This window comes from Dermacentor andersoni, chromosome 5 (genome assembly GCF_023375885.2).
Source record: "Dermacentor andersoni chromosome 5, qqDerAnde1_hic_scaffold, whole genome shotgun sequence".
Lineage (NCBI taxonomy): Eukaryota > Metazoa > Arthropoda > Arachnida > Ixodida > Ixodidae > Dermacentor > Dermacentor andersoni.
Window position 1 is genome coordinate 150582141 of NC_092818.1, and position 22243 is coordinate 150604383.

The 22243-nt window shown below is 46.5% G+C and overlaps 1 long non-coding RNA gene and 1 pseudogene across 1 annotated transcript in view; both read left to right on the top strand.

Moving 5' to 3' along the window:
* LOC140218393 (uncharacterized) overlaps positions 1 to 22243 on the top strand; it is a 143121-nt gene that overhangs the window by 117209 nt on the left and 3669 nt on the right. The window lies entirely within an intron of this gene.
* On the top strand, positions 462 to 3227 carry LOC126531399 (piggyBac transposable element-derived protein 3-like; annotated as a pseudogene).

Genomic DNA, 22243 nt, shown 5'->3' on the forward strand with positions numbered 1-22243 from the left:
ATATTGAGTTTCATTCAAGAAACGTAACTTCTCATGGTCATAATAAATTCTAGATTTACATTGATAAATGACCTCGTTTCAAATCCAGGCTGTGAGCTTTTCTATGCAGTTGTCAGGTGAAGCTTTCATAAAAGTACTTGTAGGCCTCACGGATCGCAGATTTCAAATGGGCTTCGCCACAGGGCAACGTATGGCGCTCAATGTTTATTTGCCTTAGCCTAAAGAACAAACGCTTTTTTTTTTTTTTTGCGGGTCCATTGATCAATCTTATTTGTAGCTTCCTTTTGTAAGTACTTTTTTCTTGTTGAAGTTCTAATTTACAGTAGAGTTGTTTTCTTTCTGAGGACGCAAGTGGAATCTCCTGCCCAACAATTTATTCAAAGCTTGAATTACTAATCAGTGCTTGTTACGGATCGATTTATAAGAGTAAAGAATTATATTAACCTCTTATGACCTGTTGTCGCGATTTCGCATCATACCGGTTTTAAGCCGCACCACCAGAAGAAAACATCTGTAGCCGCTACCCCTGCGCTCAGAGGGAATCCACAGATGTCTGGCAACACGTGGAAAAGGCAGCGCCATCTATCGTCGATTCAGTAAAGAGCTGACGGCTGCCATTTCTCCAGTTGATGCCGACGAAGAACATTTCTCACTATCCATCCATTGACATCCGTCTCCATTCAAGGTATGTAAGTTTTTTGAATCTAAAAAAATTTTGCATGATAGGCACTTGGTTGAATAATGCACGCAGATCACGTAAATAATTTGTTTTTGAAGATTAGTTGTTTTTTCAAGCGTGTGTCGCTTTGTCGCGTTTTCGCATCAACAGGCTGTAGCGTCCCGATTTGTGCACAACTTCGTCTTCCTCGGCATGTGGTCAAAAAACTAGTAATTTTTGTTTTTTGCAGTTATTCGGTGCTTTTTGTTCGTGATGGACACCAGAAGGTTCTACGGGATCAGGGTTCCACCCGTTGAAGAAAGCGAAGATAGCTGCCTCAGCGACAGCGATTCGGAATACAGCCCTGACACAGTACATGCTGCCCCATCAGATCAATCTGGGCAGTCTGGGAGCGACACAGGTGCGCAATTTTTTGTTTGTTGGGCGAGTTGCATTCGGCTGCAATGTGAAACGCCGTCAGCGTTCTTTCGTGTTGTATTGCAGTGGCGCGTCTTTTTCTTTTGAAGCCAAAAGCTTCACTACGATAGTCAACACCGCGTTTGTCGGAGCACGAGTGACGTCACGCACTGCGCAGGCTACTGCCCATGTGCGCCGTCGCTTCTCCGCGCCACCGTTTGACCTTTCGCCGCAGCCGTGCGCATTTGAAAGGAGGGGTATATAAGGCGCGCTTGCCCATAGAACAGGCGCACGCTGCCGCGCGCTATGCGTCATCGTTTGACGTTCGCCGCAAGCGCGTGTTTATCGCGGATCACCGCAGCTTTTCGCTTCGAGATATCCAGGCCCTTAGCTAAGCCCCAGCCAATTTTTTCAAGCCAAGGTTTTTGTGGCTTCTCAAATGTGGTTTGCGACCTCGCAGTGATTTCTTTTTCTTTTTTTGTTTGCAGATGAAGAAGGTGAAACGGAAGAGCCGTCAACGTCAAGCGCAAGAAGTTTCCTCTGGAAGCAAGTGAACCATCCGCGGACATGCCACCCTCAATGGGAAGACGGTCTTCCAGACCCTCCAGATGAGCCGAAAGCTCCCATTGCGTACTTCCGGTATTTTTTTGACGACAAGCTTCTTGAGGAGATTACAGACCAGTCCAATCTCTATGCAGTGCAGAAGAATGCCAACAAAGCATTGTGCCTAACACGCGCTGAACTGGAGCAGTTTCTTGGGGCCACAATGTATATGTCCATATACAGGCTTCCGCGATCGCGCATGTACTGGAACCGCGAGATGCGAGTAGAAAAAGTGGCAGAAGTTATGTCACGTGACAGGTGGCAAGCGATAAAGAACAGCCTTCATTTCAACGACAACAATCTCCTACAAGCAAATGCTGGCAAAGACAGGCTCTTCAAAATTCGACCACTCATTGACAATCTGCTGCTCAAATTTCAAATCCTTCCAAAGTCACAGATGCTGGTGGTCGACGAGCAAATTGTGCCGTTCAAAGGCCGCTCCTCACTCAAGCAGTACGTCCCTAGCAAGCCTCACAAGTGGGGCTACAAGATTTTTGTACTTTGCGACACCCACGGACTTGTCTCTGACTTCTCTATATACACAGGGGACATCCGCCCTGTTCCTGGATTACCTGACCTTGGAGCAAGCTCTAATGTTGTGCTCGAGCTTTCGCGCTCCATCCCAGAGAACAAGAGCTACTTGCTCTTTTTTGACAACTGGTTCACATCCATAAAACTGCTGGTAAATTTGCATCAGCGTGGTATTCCAGCAATGGGAACTGCACGCGCAAACAGAATTTCTGGATGCCGACTGCCCAGCGATGCAGAAATGAAGAAGAACGGTAGAGGAAGCCACGTGGAGAGGCAGGCTACTATTGAAGGGGTCGAAGTCCGAGTAGTGAAGTGGTACGACAGCCGGGGAGTGAATATTGCTAGCACATTCGGGAGTGCCCAGCCTCTAGGAAGCTGCCAGCGGTATGACCGCAAAAAGAAAGAAAGATGTGAAGTTGAGCAGCCAGCCATTGTGAAGGCTTACAACACTTTTATGGGTGGAGTCGACCTTCTCGATGGGCTCATGGCGTACTACAGAATTTTTCTGAAGTCGAAGAAATTCTACCTGCGATTTTTTTTTCATTTTGTGGACATGGCTGTTGTGAGCAGCTGGCTGCTCTACCGGAGGGATTGTGATGCTCTAGGAATCCCAAAGAAACATCAACTGGATCTTGTAGCGTTCAAGGCTTCTCTAGCCAGCTGCCTGTGCAATCAAAACAAGGACGTGATGAAGAAGAGGAGCCGGCCGTCTCTTTCCGTGGAAGGAGAGCTTGAGAAGAAGAAAAGAAGAGGACCAGCAGCTCCAACACCTAATGCTGAAGTCCGTCAAGACAATGTTGGCCACTGGCCTGAAGTGTCGCAGCAACGACAACGATGCAAGATGCCTGGCTGCAAAGGCCAACCTGTTTCCTTCTGCACAAAGTGCAAAGTTCATCTGTGTATAAAAAAAAGTTCAAATTGTTTCATTTCTTTTCATAAGAACTGAGATACAAATGTGCTAAACTCAAAGAAATGAGCTCTCAAGTGTGTTTGAAAATAAACATTTTTTGATCCATTACGACCTGTTGTCGCGTTTTCGCGACATAGCTGTAACTTTCTTCCTAAAACCCCGACACGCATAAAAGTTGCTGTGTAACTTCCTCATAACCAGAACATAAAAAGCCACAGCAAAAATAATTTTTTTATGCAGTATGCTAAATTCAGGCTAGAAGAGGTTAACATTTAAAAAGTGCGTATGTATGAATAAAGAAACTGGAACGCAATCAGCAAAAAGTTATTCACCAATCATATATTGACCGGCAATTGCCTCACTATGCCAACCTCTTTGACACTAAGGTGCCGCATTTCATAATACTCGCTTTTGTATTTCGCCCCTCCGTCAGACTCGTGCTTTAGAGCTACATCACAAGCCACTCATTCCTGAGGTTTTTCAATAACAACGCTAATACTGGAGGATAGTGTAATGGCGAACACCGAAAGAACTCACAATAGCAAGTAACCTTTACACCTTTTATGCGTGAGCCTTAGGAGTGGCAAAGTGGAAAAAAATTGTGCGTTAAGTGTTGGAAGCCGGCCACGTGGTAGACGCAAAGAGGGGATGGCAAAGCTATATATTAGATGTGTGTGTGAATGTTCAGTATATACATATATATATTTAATGTGGTCAATGTGCTTTAAATCATGCATCTGGGACCTCATATAAGTGCGACGTAATGCTAAAAACATTTATCTCGCATTTACCGCTACATCAATACGGAAATTTCGTGAAAGCTTTTCAGAGCACCTTTGTTATGTTGAACCAGTCGCCAGTTGCGACAGATGTGCTATCTCATTCCACGCGCTACTACGACTGCCAATTTCACTACTCCATCACACAATATTTCACTCGAACAGTGCGTCAGGAGAACACACGCCAATGAGCAAAACAGCAGTGCAACGCACCTCCCAAACAATTCTCTGTCACTCACAGAAACACGGGCGCCCACCGAAGCTTAAAATCTAGATGGTTTTCCTTGTGCGCCGCTGATCGCCAAGACATTGGGTCTACGTGACGTTCCTTGGGGTGTGCCAATTGCGCGGCTGAACGTGACCCGCGTGCGTTCAGGACAAAGACGAAAGGACGGAAACTAAGAAATAAGAAAACGAAAAATAAAAATACAATGTTTGCGCCTTCTATCTTGGTTTTCACTTTGTCGCAGTTTCATATATATTTTTTTTATCCAATGAGGGTTCTGTTTATCTGAACGGGTTGATGTTATACTCTCTCCTCTATAGGATACGTGAAAGTAAGCAAGATGTTTGGTAACATCCAGGGCTAAAATATTGTTGCCGCCAGATTACTCTACTGCGCCTCTTTGATAAAGAAATAAAAACATATGGATAAATTTCATCCCTTGTGTTCGTCACGCTAAGTGTGAAAGTTTCTCTGTATTTTGGGAGCTGTCACTAAATTGTCACTGACCTGATGAATGCCAAAATGAATGGACTAGGCGTATCACGGTGTTACAGCAGTGTTAATTGTAATTCTTTTTTAGTTTTTTGCTTTCTATTTAAATCTTGCTGGCAAAGTTTTGTAAACGCTTCACACTCTGATAACGATAATTTAAGACATATTCGAAAAGTCTGCTAGAAAGACCGTATGAGGAGAAAATAACTGATACTTTGTATATTTTATAAAGCTGTATATGTGATAGTGCAGTAATCTGTGCAGCGTGCGGCTATATATATAATATATAGCCGCCCTTTGCACAGATTGACATGCACGTGGAAAAAAGCTACGCATTTAGTTTTCTCGAAGCTCGTGTTACGCAGTAACAAAAACACTGAAAGGATTGCGAGTGGTCGTTTTGTGCGGCATGGAACCGCGGGACGGCTTCAGTGCTCGCGTTGTGACAAGATTACAAAGTGTTTCCAGAGAACTATGTAGCGAAATTAGAGCCAACTGGGTGAAGTGGGTTGGCAGTGCGAACTGTGAGTCTCGAGCACGGTAACCTGTATGACCTATTACCCGGAAGTGCTGGATTTCTCATAGCGCATGGGCGAATTGACAACATGATTTTCAATGAACAATTCAACGAGTTGACAGCGAATGCTTCCTGTTATCCGCATTTTCTCAAGGAAGATTAGGTACAGCCTCCAGTATTTACATCTATAACGCGCGAGCGTCGACCGCACGCAGTGTCAGCGCCTTACAACGGCGACAACCTGCGAGACCAGCGGTAGTATCCGCAAGTGCACAAAGCAGCGCTAGCGCAAACGTCGTCTGCCACACTGTTCCTCTCAGGAGGAAACACTCCCTTTCTTTGTTAAAGATGACGGCAATGCGCACAATCGCAGACTGAAACATCACGAATATTTCGCTTTTTTATTCCCACTTTGTGCTAAAACAAAAAAAGCAAAAATAACAAAAAAGACAATAATAGGCCTACACAGGCATAAAGGACCCAACTAGGAATTTATTGGTCCAAAATAGCGAAATATATAACTATAGGCACTGTATTGTCACTGCTAAGCCACTTCGCAACCAATAATTTCTGCGCTGCAAGAGCATGCGACCTATACGCGCAGTAAGAAATAAGCTTTTGCCTATAATGTGGTCTCTACTGATAAGTTACACAGCAAACGTTGCTAAAGCTCCACATATGTTTTGTTCAACATAATCGCTGTGGAGACAAGCCATTAGACATAGGATACTTCTGAGTGCCGCTACTTGATCCTGATTAAATGGAGCATACTTGATCTAATAAATTGTAAATGGTACCCTGAATCACTTTTTTATTGATGCGGAGAAATGCACTTGAAGTTGAAATAGGATATTTTAGGCTATTAAAAAAGTACTTTGACCGGAAAAGTATCTCAATGCGTTCCGCAGAAGCGGAATTATTAGCAATCAAACACACCCCTTGCGGTGCTTCCGCTCTTTCTCCAATGTGTTGCACTGCGAAGGCTACGGTGGAGCGGGGCGCACCTCGCATACTTTTATAAGCTATACAGCGCTAGAAAGACCTCAGTGTGTGTGGGCGCACTTGCGCATGCCCGATGGACAGATTGATGAAAGAAAATTATGAGTAATGACAGTTGTCGCTAAGTCCTCCGCACGCTCTGAAAAGAAAGAAAAAAATATACCCAGTCTTGGCATTTGATTGATTCGTGAAGCTTTAGCTTTTGACTCAGGGACATATTCCTTCAATCTCTTGCAGTCAGGAGGAAGCGTCACTGAACATGAGGGCCGCTATTTTTTCAAGCAATTTTCTGCGAGGAATAAGGGACGTGGTAGTCATTGCGCGTTCATCTTGCGCCAGTTGTGCGACGTCAATTCCTTAGAGGCCTGCCTTTCTCTTTTTTTTTCCACAGTAATTTTAATGCAGCACACGTAATGCAGAAAAATATATTGAAACAATAAAAGAGCGAGGTTTATCAATTTCGAATGTGAAACTTTCCTTAGGAAGAAAGGGTTCTTCTATTTACGCTCATTGTAGCACTTGTCCTCGCGGACTTCTCATCACTATACTACGAAACGCAAGAACACCACACGGGCAGGTAACACTCTAGCATTTATACCTGCGGCAACGTGGTGATGAATGTTTGTCTTTGCTCACGCACTACATTCTTTATCAGGGTAACCTCGCGCGTTGTGGATGTCGAGAATAAGTTGAGGGTCTCATTTTCATCACTTACTGCTATCTAAATAAAACGTGTTGAGGAGGAGCAATTGATGAAGTAAAGAAAAGAAAAAAACGAGAGCAAAGAAGACGTCAGTCATGGAAACGAGGTGAAAAGTTCTGACTTAATAAGGAGAACAGCACAGCAACACGGCACACACGATAATAGATTTCGAGACTCCAATAAGGTTGTGTTGGTTAGGGCTGACGAGTCTCTATAGTGTTTTCTAGCTACAGTTCAGCGCGGTCTCAACGAAGCCGGCATGTGGGAGGGAGTATTGATTCTTGCCTGAAGCCCTTTTGTGCGGTCTCGAATGGTCGCCTCCTGAACCCTTCGAGCAGCGCACGCAAAAAGCCGCTAAGAATGAGCCGGCGAAGCTGCTCACCAGCGCAGTTTCGAGTAACGAGATGCGATGCAGAGGAAGGAAGCAAACATCATTCATCTAGAAGGCGAGCAAGACGGCCAAACTCAGTGGCACTTGGTCCAGCTCGTCCAGCCTATGCAAATACCATGAAAACGACCGTGCAAGTATGTGCACGTGCTTGCGGAGCCCTTAGCGGGTCAGTTGTACAAACGGACACACGCAGACGCTTGCGCGTGCTGAAGTGCACAGTCTTCGCGCGATGACGGAAAACATTCGTTTCGTGTGTCCATTTCCAGAATGGTAGAGTCGTGTTAACACACAGAAATACCGTAATATGACCTACACACGGCACGTTTTTATTGGTCACTTGAATGTAACCTTCTTTCAAAGCAGTGACGTCGGCCAGACTGTCACGTATGTTTAATTGTATTCACTTTAATCAGGAATATTTTTAACTAAAGTTGACTATTAACTATTACCGGTGGGAAAGCAAATGGCCTTAAAGATTTGTCGCCACATCATGGTCAATCATTTGCCCACTGAGTTGCTCATTATCAGATAATTACCATAACGAAAGCTGAAAGCCTTGCTGTTGTCCTGAATTGCCGGCTTGTCGGGAACATTTCTTTATGCAAGTGTTGTACGTACTTGTGCGAAGAAATGTACGGCACACAATACCCACATAATATTGCAGGCCACAAGGGAGCGCTCGATTGCAGAGCGATGATTGCAGATCAAATCGAAAAGTAAAAGCAGTAATCTCAGAGCACACCTTTTGGTTTCTGAAACTAATTCCGGCACATTTCTTGATAACTCCTTTCATTTCGATAGTCATCTTCCTAAACGAATGCCTATCATCATCAACTTCTAGGTGTAGCCAGCATAAGAAAATGAGCTCGTGAGGCTGTAGACCTTCTTCTTCATGGAAGCCCACTCCATGCAGGAGCAAGTTAAAGTTCGAGTGCACATCATGACCCTCTGTTCACTCTCTAAAGGTCTCCACTTTTACTACGGTCATCGTCCCTAGGCAAGCCGACTAGGGGAATCTGAAGACTGTCCAGCCGTACATCACAGTTGTTTAATCCGTTGCGATACTACGCCCGTGCTTACAGCACTCCGCACTAAGCCCGCCTCCGAAGCCCGATAGTTTGGAATATGCGTCAACCTGCGAATGCATTGTCGCCGTCGTTAGTTCAGGCTGTCAGGTAATGGTGGGCTTGGTAGCCTTTTGTGGACCCGTCAAGAGTTGGTGTCCACGCTGCAGTGGCCTCTGCATAGGCGCTGATGGATGGGTGGTGCTTCGTCTCGTGGCAAACGTCTACCTGCGAATCCCAGGTCGCCGTCATTGTTTGGTAGCATTGGGTAAGGCACCCTTTTCATCCTTAGCTCAGGCTGCCAGGCAATGGCAGGGTGGTGGCCTTTTTTGGGATCCGTCAAGAGTCGGTGTCCACACTGCGTTGACGTCTGGATAAAGGGGGATGGATGGGCGGGTGTTTACTATGTTGCAAATCTCCATTCAACGCCTTTGTGGTCTTGAAATGTAATAGCTCGGTCCCGCAGTCTGCGGGGCGTTCCTAGTGTTACACATTGTTACAGTCCTATCCTATGTCACACATTTTACAGTCACAATTTGCCACAAAGTCTGGCGTCTTTTAAATAACGCAACAGTGCCTTCATAGCGGCTCGAGCTGATGTTCGCGTAGGCCAGTTTTCAATGATCTTGTTTTCCTTTATTGGGCGCATGTCCAGTTTGTCTAGGATAACTGAGAAGGCTGCGCTTTGCGGGTTGAAACGAGGGCACTCACAAAGGTGCGCGATTCTTTCGTTGCACCCGCAGATGTGACAAAGTCGGTTGTTGGCCATTCCCAGAAGAAAGGAGTACGCATTTGAAGATGTTACTGTAAGCAATAGATGGACTAGAAGGGCGCAGTTACGTCGTGGAAGGTCGGGCGAAATGGGGAGCTGTAAATTAATGTCCAGGGCATGAAGGCGTGCACTTGCGAATTCGCCTGAATACCATTGAGCTAATGTTAGGTCACGCGGAAGAACAGAAAATTTTTTCGCTGCGTCGGCTCTCGAAAGAGGAATGGCAACGCAGTTAACGCAGTCATGGACAGATCGGGCAGCGGTGTCCGCTCGATCATTGCCATGTCTGCCACAGTGATTAGACAACCACTGACACATTATTATGTGTCCTTCGTCAACTATGCAATCGTGGACTTCTCGGATTTCTGCGATGAGCTGCTCATGTGATCCATGGTACAGTGCTGAGAGTACACTCGGCACTCTGTAAGGCTGCCTTGGAATCACAAAAGATTTACCGTACATGGGTGGTTCCTCCTGAATTAAATGAAGAGCCGGACGCATTGGTACCAGTTCAGCACCTGTCGTTGATGATACATGTGACGTTTTTAGCTTTATTTTGAGGCATCTTGTTCGGATCAGCCCAGCGGCAGCTGAACATCTATGTGTGACTGAGCCATCGATAACGTGTACTGGGCCACTGTGTACCTCATGTAAAAGTCTTAATGTGGTCTGCTTCGGGGTAAACTAGCGGCATGTAAGTTTTCTTTTTGATTTCTGGGATGGGGAGGCGTATTTCACGTTTGTGCAGGCACCACAAGGGTGAGGATGGTCTTGCTGCAGGCATGTAGTTTGATGGCAGCGAGGTACGATTGACCGCGATTATATGATTGAAAGTTGTGTGTGGTGTTTCTGCAGGGACAGAAGCAAGATGGTGAGAAGGTAGTCGGGCAACGTGCCGAACATGCCCCCTGAGAGCGTCGATGGCTAAGTACGTTGATATTGGATGAGCTTGACCTATGATGCTCTTTACTGCTGTAGACGCACACTTCAGAACACCGAGACACGTCCTTAGGGCCTGACCTTGTAGTCTATTGAGTACATGCAGGTATGTTTTGCAGATGTTGTCCACCACAGGGAGGCTCTAGCTTGCAAAACTGACGAACAAGGAGTCATAAAGCTGCAGCATTGCCCGCAAAGATGTGCCGCATGACTTTCCGCCGATCAATTTGAGGAGATGGATTATTCTCACTAACCTCCTCTATAGGTATGAAGCGTGCATACTCCATGATAGGTGGCGCTCGATAATTACCCCTAAAAAGCGGTGTTTATGTGCGTTTGCAATTGCTTGCCCATTGACACTTACAGAGTAAGGCTTCATTGCCTTCCGAGTGAATGTAACAAGGCGGCATTTCTCTGAGGCAGCCCTAAGGTCTGTTTTCGCAAGTACAGCGATGTTAACGTAGCTCCATTTTGTAGCCTTGCTCGTACCTGCAGTGTTATAGCAGACGACTATATGCAGATGCCATCAGCATAGATTAGTCATTTGAACTGTGTTGGCCAAGGATCCGGCTAGGTCAACAAGCATTGGGTTGTTTAGCGTCGAGCTCAACATCCCACTTTGCGGTACCTCACGGAATGTTTGGTGGCGAATCGTGGCGCCATCCGCCATCATTCCGAAGAAATGTCTGTTGGTCAAATAAACACATAGCCACTGAAAAGTGCGGCCACTGATTCCGGTTTCAATTAGTGCCTGTATAATGGTCTAATGCACCGCATTGCTGTAGACGCCTTTTGTGTCAAGGAACAATGCCGCAGCGAGTCGTTTCAGACATTTTCATGTTGAACAAACGTGAGCAAATCGATGGCATTATCTATGGATAAGCGCCCACGTCGGAAGCCAGCCAGAGCATCTGAATACACTTTGTAATTTTCCAGGTACCATTCCAGGCGTATCAAAATCATTCTTTCCATTATTTTCCCAATGCACCTGGCCAGAGCGTTGGGGCGGTACGATGGCAAATCTAACGGTGATTTACAAGCTTTGACAAGTGGAAACAAGCCGCTGAATTTCGATTCACGTGAGAGCAAACCATTGTGCCAAGACTCGTTGTAATGGTTTTGCAGCATGAGTCGTGCGTTCTGCCCAAGGTTGCCGGGAGCCGCATCGGTAACGCCGTCCGTCCCAGGTGACCAAGAGCTCTTAAAAGTCGCCAGTGCCGCTTGAAGCTCCTCCAGCGAAAACATTCCATCCATGCGGGAGTCCCGAGGCGCAGGAGCGACACTTGGTGTAAGTGCACGTTGGGACTGCAAGCTGGCAAGTCTTGAGCAATATCCTTCAGCAATATCAACCTCTCTTCGACATTGGTGGAAAGCGAGATTTGAAAGGAACACGCTGTTGCCGTGATACGTGAACTCCACACACGGTTCTCCATATCTGAGATAAGCGGTGACGTATATCCAACGACTCCCAGAATCGTTTCCATCTTCGGCATTGTAGTGCATCAATGTGGCGTTGCACCTTCGTTTGCGTACGCCTTCTCTCTCTGACATCGTGGATGGATTTAGTTCTCCTGTATCTTCTTTCATCCGGCCGACGAATCGCTCGTAGTCGCTGCAGTTCGACTTCAATTTCTTCATATTTCGGGAAAGACTTAAAACCGCACGTAGCCTCTTGCATGGCTTTTTGAATTTCGTGTTCCAGACTAGGAAGGTTCCCTTCCTGACATACTTTTTCTATGCGTGACCGAAACGCCGACCAGGCAATTTGTCGGAGAGTGGTGGATGAGTATTTAAATAGTCCCTTGATCTTCGGGTATGTGGGAATATGGTCGCTTCCATGTGATTCGATGTCTGGGAACCATTGCACGTTTCTTTCAAGACGCCGAAAGACTAGGGTCAAATCTACGCAACTGTTGTATGTAAGCTCTCGTAAATATGTCGCGCTACCGTCCTTGAAGCAATAAAGATTGTGCCGTGTGGCAAAGGATGTTAGTCGCCTTCACCTGAAGTCCATCTTCAAGCTCTCCCACAGCGGTTGGTGAGCATTAAAATATTCGGTGAGAATCGTAGGGCTGGGTGTCGCTGATAACATGTCGCGCATAAAGCCGTGCTGTCGTTTAGAGTCTAAGCAACTGGAAGCAGCAATGTAGACAACGATGAAAGTGACTGTATGCTACTTCGTTTTTTACAAATAAACGTACTGGTTGTCGTCGGCAGGCAACAGTGGATGCAACACGTATGTCAGATTATATCTAACATATACAACGACCTTACTCACATCATCACAGGTAGAGGACATAAATGCCTCATAGCCAGAAAGCGGACCATATTCTGAGCGTTCGGTTCGCAAATTACGAGCATGGGAAAAAGTTTTTCAAAGACAAAGTGTGTAAAATCAGAAATTCTTTATTTTAAGCCGCGGGCATTCCATTAAAACAGAGGCGCTTTCTTGACTTTCCTGTGGAAGGGCAGCGAGGGGTGAGCCATTGTGCTATGCGAAGCCTTAAAGCACTGGAGTTTGCATGTCCAGTACTTGCAGTGCGCTACGAGAAGCCGGAATTTTAACATTTGTCAGCAGTAGACGCATGACATTCGTGAGTGAGTTTTGCATAGCAATCACTTGCGAATCCTTGCATCGCATGTGGTCAACTGCAGCGACATTGGACTTTAAGTGGCGAGTCATGTGCTGTGGCTCTGGTGTATGGAATGTCTTCGGTAGCGCTAGCCACACCTCACTTGATGAAGCATGGCTAGCACGGCCGCTTTTTTTTTTTTTTTTGCTGACATTCATGCTCTTATTGGAGACAGATGGAACAAGAGGCGGCGTTGCCGGACAAGGCATCTCCCTTGAACTGGAAGAGGATTTCGTAGGCTTTCGTTTCCCGGAGCAATGTTACCTTATTGCAGCAGAAGCATCTCTTTGTGACTATCCGTCTCTGGCTATTTTTCTCAAGATTTTCTGCTCTTTCTTTAGGCGTGGACGGTGTTTTGAGGAGTCAGTGTGCGAGCCTTGACAATTTGTGCACTTGAGCTCCGTTGCACGGCAAGTGTCAGCGTCGTGTTGTTCCGAACATCGTGGGCATATTGTTGTATTTCGGCAGACAGCACTCACATGTCCAATTCTCCGATACCTTCTGCACTGAAGTGGTTTGGGTACGAAAGGCAGTACTACATAGCGAAAGTGGCCGACCTTTACGTGTGACGGTAGGCAGTCGCCTATAAAGACGAGCCTTACACAGGTCGAATTGCCAAGGCATTGAGTTTGCAGTATGGCAACACCATCTGTCGCAGGTTTCATGAAAATTGGCACATAGCTTTCGCTAATTGATACGTCAATATCATAAACAACGCCAGCCGTTGTTTTGTTGTCCTGCGGAATGGGGTAGTGGACACTGATGTTGCCCAGGAGCTTTACTGCCATCGTGTCAAAGATTGGGGTATGATTACTCGCACTCTCCGGGGGAACTGAAGGGAATGGGGTGACAACAAACCCAGCCCGCGTGCATTAATGGATGGTTCGACTGTTGACCGGCGGTAAGGTCCACGCCTGATCGACCGTGGACCAGAGGCATGGGATGGGAGGCGACGTAAACACATACGCTCAATTTAATAAAATAAAATCAGGCCAGAAACATGATGAAAAAACAATGAGCAAACTGCAAGCAAATGGTGCAAAGCTTCGCGGAAGGCGTGCGGGTCACACACAACATACTCTGACGCGACGCGCGACGCCAATCACATCACGTGGAAATTTACTTATAACACTCGCGAAATTGTAAAAAGAAATACCCGACAAAAATGAAAAATACATGCGACAATAATCGTGGCAAACACTAAACTAACAGAACATACAAGAATGAATACATGATGAATAAGTACATGGAAGAAGAAACGCGATTAAAGAAAAGAGTTCGGCGGAACGTTGTGAGAGCAGGTTGGAACAGGAAGCTTATCTTTGGCCTGCTCGCCGAAATCCTGATCTGAAGAAGCATCGGGCTACTGGTACCTCGCTGCCGAAGATCCTGGGAGTCGCACAGTCTTTCGATCTACCGGCGAAGACTTCGGCTTGGGGGTTTCAGCCTGCCGACCCCATCTTCAGCTGCCGGCCCCATCTTCAGCTGGGAGTGCATGACCACGCTGCTCCATCTTCCAGACCACTCTACCCGCTCGCCAAGGCCACCTCGTCCCTCGTCATGCTCTGGCGACCCGCGTGACCAACCGGTCCGGCGAGCTCAGGAACAATAGGGAGCTTGCCTCCCTACCACCGTGTAAGCGGAGCTGCGGCTGCGGCGGCAATGGCGGCCATGTCGAGATGGACGCGGGCACGCACTTTGTGACACGTCAAAGCATCGATTACGCTTCGGTTGTGGACATCCATAGCTAGGGCTTCTTGTTGATTTATTTTAATATCCTTGATTTCTCCTGGGACAGGAGCCTTCAGAGAAACGAAAATCACTTGTCGATTAAGGTGATTGAGGGTGTCGGCAGGTGCGTTCGGCACAAAAAGAATTGTGTGCGCCGGTAACCTTCGCTGTGGCATGACGGTTGGCTTACTTTGCCGAGACTTTCTGCTGATGTTTCTTCTCTTGGCCTTTCGGTGTACCACTCTCTCGAAGCCTTCATCTTGTGTCATTGCTGTCATCTTGACTTGGAAGGTAGTTTCCCTTCCTCGGGCCAGTTCCTGCCGAAGTAGGCATGTCGCGTCGGCATTGTGCTGACTCGACTTCTATTGCCGTGGCAATGGGAGCGACCGAGCAAACCACCGAATAAAAAAAACGAAAATACTGCAGCGTGATATTGAATATTTATATAGCGAAGACGATCGACAAATAAAAAAAAGCAATTACCAAAGAAAAGTTGAATGAAATTGACCGCACAAAAAACAGAGCTTAGACGGCCGATACGAGTAAGACACATACGCAGCCAATATAGTCCCTAAAATAGGACCACAAACGAGAGTAAAAAACGAAAAAAAAGGCTAGAGGTGTGCTTCTACAGTGTAACTTCCGATGAAACATTCACAAATATTGTTGTTTGTTAGAAATTCGTGAATAACAAGCTGCTTTCGCTAACAATAATTTTGCTATTACTATTGCCCACAGCGTACCAACCTGTCCTTGAACACAGTATCTCTGTCTTTAACACGGAGTTTCCGCTCTCTCCGGCTTCATGTGGTGTACTGTAAGGTTTACAACTTCACACCTAGCACCAATAATACAATTCTCACGTATACACAGTGGACACAACGAACCTCTCATACAGAAACCGAAGCGTACCGAAAGCACTACGGTAAAAACGCAATCTGACCACTGAATTCACTTTCCCGATATGAAAGCATAAGCCTAAATTACAGCAGACGGCTGTTGTCTTAACAGAGAAATGCGAGTACGGATATACTGGTTTTTCTGCTTCTATAGTTTTGAGTATGTGACGAATAATGTGATTCTTGAACGGGGTATAGGCTTTCGAGAGACTCCGTTTTTGAACATACGGCAGATGGACTATCTTAAATGTTCATAACCATACTTAAATTTTGTATTGAAGTTGAAGTTTGCAGTTTATTACGGTTTTGACAATACAAGATTGTCATGGCGCCGGAGCAAAAGGCGAGACTATACACGCCTTACTATTATATTGCCCAATACATTCTTCGCAAATTGCTTGTTCAATTATTTTTCTCAGATAATATATTTAAAATTATGTTTGTTTTTATACAATATATGTGTTCGCAATAAGCAATTCTGCATGCCTCACGAGTACGGGAAGAGAGGATTGTCTACTTTTTTGAGAAGTTCGCAAGGAGTACCGCAGCGTTCATAGCAGCTCAATCATTTCCAAAATGCCAGAAGCGTAAATGTCTGGTACTGGACATATCCGCAATCGGCATCGTATAGGAAATCATCAAGTTATGCTGGGTTGAGTATTAAAGGAGGGATCTTGAAAGTTGACAATTCAGCACATACAGGTAACACACGTAACTTGAGCCTAGACTTAAGAAATGAAAAGTGCGTCGGAAGCGAATTGAAACGAAAGCATACTATTCGTACTGGCCTATAATAACTCAGGTAATTTGTTTTCCCCATAAGTCACCAGTTATTCAAGTTTAATTACCCAACATTTAATTATTAGTTGAGCGCCCCAAGTATGATATGCAGATTTGAAGAACACCTTCAGAAACCACCGATCGAGTTGTTTACTGGACGATACATCTCACGTAGTCCTTTTTCCCGGGTTGCAAAGAAAGCCCGAGAAATATGAAAAACCACGTGACCGAGTGCTTGCGCAGTAGTACCGTACTGCTCTCAAGCGTGCGTTCGGTGAACAAGGTCTGCTGCATTGTGACTGGCGACGGGCAAGTGGCTGGGCGTTATGATGATTGTAGGCAGCTGGGCCGGCGGCTCCTGTCGAATGACGCGCAAATGGATGCGGCTGACCGAGCGCTGCCGAAGAGATAAAGCATGCCCTGCCGCTTCCCCGTCGTCACTCACGATGCAGCCGGCCTTGTTCACCGAACGCACACTTGACAGCAGCACAATACCACTATGCAAGCACTCCGTCACATGGCTTTATTTATATTTCACGAGCTTTCCTTGCAACCCGGAAAAAGGACTATGTGAGACGCACCATACATAAAACAACTCAATCGGTGGTTTCTGAAAGTGCTCCACAAATCTGCGATCATATCTGGGGTCCTCAGCCAATAATTAAAAAGTTGGGTAACTAAACTTACTTATTAGTGAGTTATTGGGAAGACAAAATATTGCCTGAGTTGCCTATAGGCCAGTGCGAATAGTATGCGTTCGGTTCGATTCGCTTCTGACGCTCCTTTAATTTTTAAAATCTTTGCTCAAGTTTGAAGTGTTTCTTCTGTGGGACGCTGCTCTTTCTGTCTCCTGAGTTTTTCTTTTTTCTTTGTATTCTGGGGATCATCGCTCTCCTGTGGGTGGCAATGGATCCTGACCCTGTTGTACGTAGTATCGAGTTGGCATTGCCTTCAACGTCGGCCTCAAAGAGACGGAACAGCCGAGATGATGACACCGCCAGTCAAAGCACTGAAATGTACACGGCAAGTAGCGACGACAGCGGCGACGACTTCGTCCTTGTGGCGAAGCGCAAGGTGAAGAAGAGGATCCTCGGCGAGTTTTCGCCACGAAGTACGCCCACAGTGAAGGCTTCCTGTGGTACGCCGCGCCACAATATACTGTTTGCTCCTGTTGATTATTCGGACAACCTGTGAAGCATGAATCGGCAAGTCATATCAGCATGACTTGAAAATTTCGTGCTGAATGAGATAAAAGACATTCGAATTAACCCACTTAAGTACGTCCTAGCCATAGACGTCGAGCACCCGGCCGCTTTACGTACATTGAGAACTGTCACGAACCTTGGCGACATCAGAGTCCGTGCTCACATCCCGCAGAACAGAGGTACGACAACGGGCGTCACATATGATGTCGACGTCTTTATAACTAATGGTGACCACGCTGTCGGTCAAACCAGCTTTTGACGCTACGGACATACTGCAAGTTTGCCGAATAGGCAACTTTCGTTGTGTCAAGGTGATCGTCAAGGGCGATTGTCTTTATTCACATGAGAAGGTTGGTCTTTTTTATCGTTCGAGCCTACATTCCGAGGCCCCTTCCATGTCACAAATGTATGATAATGGGCCACGTGAGTGTCGTTTGTAACAAGCCAGCTTGCCCACGCTTCGCCGAACCCCATACAGCAGAGACTTGCAAGGCGACTACCCTGAAATGAAAGTCATGATGCCTCATCAAACAACTGTCCGCTAATCAAGAAGGAGAGAAGAATCTTGAGACAAATGGCGAAGGACGGCTCATCACCGAAGGAAGCGATAACGGCTGTTAATACACGCCGTTCCCGTTGACGGCGCGCTTCCAAGAAAGAAAAAGTGTTGTTTTGCCTCCAGGGCGTTCCTTTGCGCCACCGCCACCACCACCGAGTACCCTAGAGCTTCATGGTCAGAAGAATACCGAGGGTCATAAAAAAATTATTTGACGCTGCCTGGCCTGCACTTCCTTAGGCCGATGTTTCCGCCGAGCGACAAAATCTACTACTGCCAAGCGCTACTTCGACAACAGATAATCAAGCTGTGCAAGATGTCCAGGTCGTTGCTATGCTTTGTTGGCTGGTGAGTCTTATCCTTGAACGCCTCAATACTATGTAAAGGTCATCCCCTAAATGTGCACTGCAAGTCCTGGATTCCCTTGAACCAGCACTTGTGGATCTACAGTAACAAGATAACTTCCCATCCTCAACCACTGCGGCCATTCCAGAATGGAGTTAAGTTCGCCACCATACTTCCGTGGAATGCCAGAGGTGTGCAATCACGGATGCCAGAATTCCGGCACTTTCTTTTTGAGAACAGGTTCCTCATTATCATAATTTGTGAACCTCGTTTTTCAAAGACAATTCGACTATCGGGCTACGAATCATTTGTTTCTTCCTCATGCATTGAACGTAGTCAAGATGTCTATATCCGCAAGCTGATCACACATGTTCACCAAGTAGTGCAGCCTCACAACAATAATCAATACGTGTGGTTCTGTGTTAAAAAAAGTCTCTTCCACACTCACAGGCGCCTACTTATTACCATCATGTCGACATGATCGACAGAGACAAAACGACATACTCACAACAACTCCAGGCCCTTGGATAATCATGGCTGATTTTAACGCCCATCCTCCACTGTGGGGAAGCCTCAAGACAAATCAACGAGGCAGGAGTCTTGTTGAGCTCGCTGTCGAGCACGGACTAAGAGTTTTGAACGATGGCAGCCGGCTTATTTATCTACGTGGAGTGACTTACAGCAGCTGCTTGAACTTGACATTGGTGTAGCATAGATCAAGATGCAAAGTTCAATGGTTCACAGGCACTCAAACTCATGGCAGTGACCCCATTTCTACGTACATGACTATCAGAGGTTTGACAGTACTCTCTACCCTGTGCTCCCAAGACAGATAGACTGGCAAGCGTACCGAATTTCGATGGAGGACAAGTGCAGATATGAACATCCCGAGCCCCTTGAAGACATGATCCATCAAGCTGTGCAGGTTTCTACGCGGACGTTTACAACATCTACAAGACGCACAGATTTCTACCAAAAAATGGAGAGGCTTCGGGTGATCCGCGGGTGGGCCGAGAGACGATATAAGCGTACTAACTCTATTTGTGTCCCCAAGGGAAACGTGACCCTTTCAGAAGAATGTTCAGCGTCAGATAAATAAACTTCAGGACCAACGATGGAAGAGCTTCTGCGATTCGCTTGAATGTCGCAAGCCGTTCTCCCCCATGTGGAGAACTCTTCAAGGTCTTCGCTCACCTCCAATAATGTCGTCCATTCACAGCGTTGACACTACATCAAACTCGTCCAGAGATTGAGGTCGTGGGAGAATTTTGTGCAAATGTTGCCAGTGACTTCGTTCTGCTGGCTGACTTCTCACTACATGACGTTCCCAACGCGAGAGATCAAAACATAGAAGTTACCTTTTCTATGGAAGAACTGCAAGTGGCCTTGGCTGCGTGTAGGCGTGACGGCATAGTCCCCGACAGATGGAAGTGTAGCCGGCTGGTGTCTCTACTGAATCCTGGGAAGTCTCCGCTTCACCTTGCATCGTACCGGTCAACTGCTCTTACGAGTTGCATCGGTAAGCTAATCGAAAGGATGTTTCTGACACGTATGGAATGGTATGTCGAACACTATAGCATTTACCCTGAGGCTATGCCTAGTTTTCGACGGGGACGGTCTCCACTCGACAACGTCATTGACCTCGTGACCTCCGCGCAGCGACAAAAAGCTATGAAGCGCCTCTCTGTGGCACTCTTCAGAGATGTAAATGGGGCCTACGATGACATAACACATGAAGCCATTGTCCTAGCTCTAGGCCACGTCTTTCGTGGATTATGAGCTATCTTTCGCGGAGACCTCTGTTTATCCTTGATGAAGTTGGCCCGACAAGGAGATATATCTTCTGTCATGGTGTCCCACAAGACGAAGTGCTGAGCCGCACTCTCTTCAATCTCGTTCTAGTGGGTCGTGCCGAAACGCTACCACCGACTGCTAATGTCTCACTCTATGCTGACGATATCTGCATTTGGGCGTCCGGCATGACAAGGCCACAGGTGCATGCCAGAATAAAAAAAGCGGCAACCCTGAAGGCGGCATACCTTCGGCGACAAAGTCTGACGATCTCCACAGAAAAATGTGCGCTAGTATCATTTACACGACAACCGATGTCTTTTTTCCCGGTGTACAAGAAAGCTCACGGGTTCTTAGGCGTTATTATGGATTCTGACCTCACTTGGAGTCGGCATGTCTCATATGTGAAGAAAAAACTTATTTGTATTGGCAATATGTTCAAATTCATAACTGTAAAATTGTGGGGACCGTCCGTGTGCTCCATGTTGCAGCTATACACGGCACTGTTTCTCAGATTTTTGCAATACTGTCTTCTTGTTTTGTCCAGCACATGCAAGACTAAGCTCCTTGCACTACAGAGCGTACAAGCACAAGCACTTTGGACATGTCTTGGCCTCCTAATATGTTCTTCGACAGCTGCAACGATTGTCGTTGCAGAGGAGCACCCGGTCACCACTAATATCGTCAGTGAGGCGCTAAGAGCACACATTCCACACGCTTCTCGCCTACCATTCCACCATTTAGACAATTTGTCAGTTTGAAGACCGCGGGCTACACTCTGTAATATTGTGACGAGACACCATGACTCAATACCATCTGACTTCAAGCCTTCGAAACGCCCAACATCGGCATTGTCATGTCTCCGGCAAATTCACGTGTCCCACTCAATACCTGGGATTGCTAAGAGCGCAGACTTGTCACCCCTAGCCTGAAGCAGTTGTCTCTACTTCTCCTCAACGAGTCATATTTTGACCGCATACACATTTACACGGACGGCTTCACGGACGGCTTCACAGTTCTAGTGGAGCAGTATTTGCTCCGCAGGACGCCATCTCTTTGCAGTTTAAATATTCGCACAATAATACGTCGACAGGAGCAGAACTTGCGGCTTTTCAAGGTGCACTCAAGTACGGGCAGCAGTCACCAAATGGTTGGGCCATTCTCTGCACTTCTGAAGCAGCCCTACAAATTCAGCAGTTTGCCCTACGTCATGGGTTACACGAGCACCTAGAGTGCGAAATATGGCACGCTCATCGTCACTCACGCGAGAAAGGCCACGACATTGTATTTCAGTGGTTGCCAAGCCATTTCGAAATTGACAGTAAAGACAGCGCAGATGAAACTGCGCGTTCGGCTCACCAACAACATCAGCGGGCTTCTGTAACACTATAAAGAACTGATGCTGCGCGGCTTCAATCATTTGCTCACCACATCACACTTCTACGATGGAATTCACCGGGTTTCACCAACTGACGCTTGCACTCCCTCGACCCTACCTTGCGACTTCGGCTGCCACCTGGACATCGCGTTGCGAAACAACTTTACTGTGTCGCATGTGGTTGGGCGTCGCATTTACAAATTACTATTCATTCTTGATAGGAATAGCCAACAGTGCGGCGTGCAATTTGTGCAGGTTGAGACTTTAGAGCCCTTCCTGTGTAACTGCCCATCCTTTGAAACTCAGTGACGTACTATACAAGCGATACTCAACCTGCTAGATAATAGAGCGCTCTCAGAAGAAAAGATTCTTGGACCATGGCCTATGCATTCTTGCGTGCAAAAGGCTACAAAAGCCCCTCTGTGCTTCTTCAAGGACACTGGATTGTATGAACGCTCGTGACAATGGAGATTCCTCTGCGGTTGACTGTGAATGGCCGACTATTATTTTTCTTTTCTCTCTTTATGTGTTCTTCCCTTTCCCCTCCCCAAGTGTAAGGTAGCGAACCGGGCACGTCTTTGGATAACCTCCCTACCTTTCCCCCTTCGTTTCTCTCTCTCTCTTGACTCAATTTAGGTGGGGCACTCTATATGAGAGAGCATCATCTATTTCGTCGCCCAAGTTAGGTATTTGGGCGTGTGAATAGATATGATCAATAGACAAAGCTTTATATCCTCAGTGCAGCTCGTGGCCGCTATATGCATTTGATTCATAACGCAAAAAAGGGTAAGGCCTGCAGACAGGGACGCAAGTGGACAACATGAACGCTTTGTTGTTCGTGTTGTCCACTTCTCCTGTGTCCTTGTCTGCACGCCTTACCCTTTTTTGCATTATGAATCCTTACCAACTAGCTCAGCTTCCTGT